This window comes from Lygodium microphyllum, chromosome 5, assembly GCF_053477565.2.
Source record: "Lygodium microphyllum isolate KBCC chromosome 5, Lygodium_microphyllum_v1.1.10, whole genome shotgun sequence".
In the NCBI taxonomy this organism is placed as follows: Eukaryota; Viridiplantae; Streptophyta; class Polypodiopsida; order Schizaeales; family Lygodiaceae; genus Lygodium; species Lygodium microphyllum.
In genome coordinates this window covers 113,540,957-113,543,528 of record NC_141139.1, presented here as the reverse complement: position 1 = coordinate 113,543,528, position 2,572 = coordinate 113,540,957, and the positions used below count along the sequence as shown (strand labels likewise).

At 41.6% G+C, this 2,572-nt stretch overlaps 1 pseudogene; it reads right to left on the bottom strand.

The window, feature by feature from the left end:
- Positions 1-643: 643 nt before the first annotated feature.
- LOC148036306 (phytepsin pseudogene) lies at positions 644-1,162 on the bottom strand (annotated as a pseudogene).
- Between the last annotated feature and the right edge of the window lie 1,410 nt (positions 1,163-2,572).

Here is a 2,572-nt window from a genome sequence, read left to right as displayed (position 1 = left end):
CTCCAGGGAGTCATCTCCTACACCTTAGAAGAGAACGACCGAAAAAGCCCCCCTTTTGAACCAGTAAAGCGGCTCCTGAAAATAGCCGACTAAATTTGTTCGTTCCGTGGGCCTCCCGTAACACCAAAAGCACAACCATATCTTTGTCGATTCCTTTGGTGAAGACCTCAATCAAGTTTTTGTCGACTGTAAGTTTGTTCAGAGTAAGTGTTCCTGTCTTATCACTGCAAAGAACATCCATTCCTGCCACTTCTTCTATAGCAGTCATGCGCTTAGTGATAGCACCCTGTTGTGAAAGGCGATGGGATCCGATGGCCATAGTAACAGAAAGCACTGTTGGCATAGCAATGCAATGACAACGAAGACAAGAAAAGTATTCGAGGTTCCTATAGAATCTGTTAGTGAAAGAAAAGATTCTGAAACAATTAGATTTGATATCCAGTTTGTGGTCGCAGCTATACCTCCACACACACCTCTGTAAGCTCATGGGTAGATCTCTGAATTCACAGTCCATGGAACTGGTCCCATACCAGGAGAGAAGAAGACATCCAACCAAAATTGGTCGAACAAATATCAGTGTACCAAGTTCGAGACTGCTCTGTACAAATATAAGAACTACCAGACTGAAGACAACTACCTGCATTCATCGGATTTCCTTGAGCTGCACAGAACCCACATCCAGTACGATTGCAATATCTGGGCTGAAATCCTTTGCTCTTTGGGAGCATATGCCAATCTGTGCACATATCTTTTCTGGACTGATCTGCTGCTTAACCATTTCAATAATCATATCACCATATTGGCATACCATGGCCTTGCATTGTTGATTCATGACACTAGATGCTCCAATGGCCTTATTTATAGCTGTTATGATTCCCGTTGGCCCAGCCATCAAAGATGTTCCAGAATCAGCAATAGCAGCACAGCCATTGGCACAAAAACCTGTTGTCTTTCCACCTACGAGAAAGTCTCCCATATCAAACTGCCAGTAGCCTTTTCGTGTGGCTGGCACGTAAGTATGTTGTCCAATGTAATGTCTAGGACCCATGCCAACAAAGATGAGCTCAATATGCTGCAGCCATGCCCAAAGAATGCCACATGCTTGAAGCCCGACCACATCTGTTATACATGTCCACAAGTGTATTGCCAACATGAAACTCATTATCTAGCCCCTTTTTTTATATCTCTACATGAAGTTCTCGGCTTGTATCTAAAGCTCCTATGATGCTACATGATTTCAGGCTGTAAACAAATGTACTAGCATCAGTAGAAATACCATCCAGTTGTAGATGTTGGAAACATCCTCACAAAGCCCATAATCGGCATATCTTGAAATAAGTGTAGCCCATGAGATTGCATCTCGAGTTACCAGTCTACCAAAACTCCTTGTTCTTCTCCGTCTTCAGCATAGAATGAAAGAGCAAACATAACAACTAAGTATGTACAAAGTATCAAATCACACACACAACTTTTGGGTGGTTTTCACACCTCGAATGCGCAGCAATACGACAACGGCCTATCATACACACCTCCAGATAAAAGCTATGGATGGAGGGGAAGAGTTGTATATACCTAGAATAGCCAATAGACTCCAAAATGCAAATTGGCAAACGAATCAAACCCTCATGCCCTGTTATGATAGCAGAAACCCGATGCTTGTTTTTCTTCTTTTTCTTTGTTTTTTCCTACCTTAATGCACCCAAATCACAAAGCAAATAACTACCCTACTCCAACATGCTTTTCCAAATCCAAAAAAACCAAAAAACTACTTGCTAAGGAGATTGAATACCTCTTCAAACTCCCTCGCTTCCTACCTATCTACCTCAAGCACCGGTTCAGGGGGAAAACCCTTACTTCAATGCTCGATTCGAAGCGCGCAAGTGGTCAAGGCTTGAATTTGTTGGTCCCGGCAATGGAACCAAAATGTGGGAGCCTTCGCTCAACCGGCAAGACCTAGGGACTGCTTATTGTTTCAATCATTCCAAGCTGAGCACTAATGGCTACCTCTCACATAGCCGACACGCCATCCATATCTAATGGCTACCTCTCACATAGCCGACACTTTTACAAAAGTATTGATTCACGCTTTTTCTTGTGCGCCCTTTTCCTTTATTTAGGACTTTTCTGCATTTCTTGTGCTTCCATATTTTTCTTGGCGTGCCTTCGTCTTCCATTTCACTTTTGCCTTGGCCTTTGTCTTCTATTTTAGCTTTTTTAGATTTGTGACCTTGTTCGTCTAATGGTTAACAAGGATTATTGTGTAAATTAAAGTGAATCTCTGCATCTAAAGTGAAATTGAATATGCATATACAAAGATGACCAGGAGGTCTAAGGTGTATGTGCATATGTAAAGTGTATGGGGCCTACAAAGAGTATGTACAATGGCACTACAATGTCATAGAAGATTAATTCCTAAAGATGGAAGTTGAGAAAGCTCCAAGTTCCAAGCATAGCATAGTGAAGTGTGCTTCATTGAGTCCTTTAGTGAATATATCCGTAATTATTTGACCACTTAGAAAATGTTCAATCATGATGGTGCCTTTCTTTACTTCATATCGAACATAATGATAAT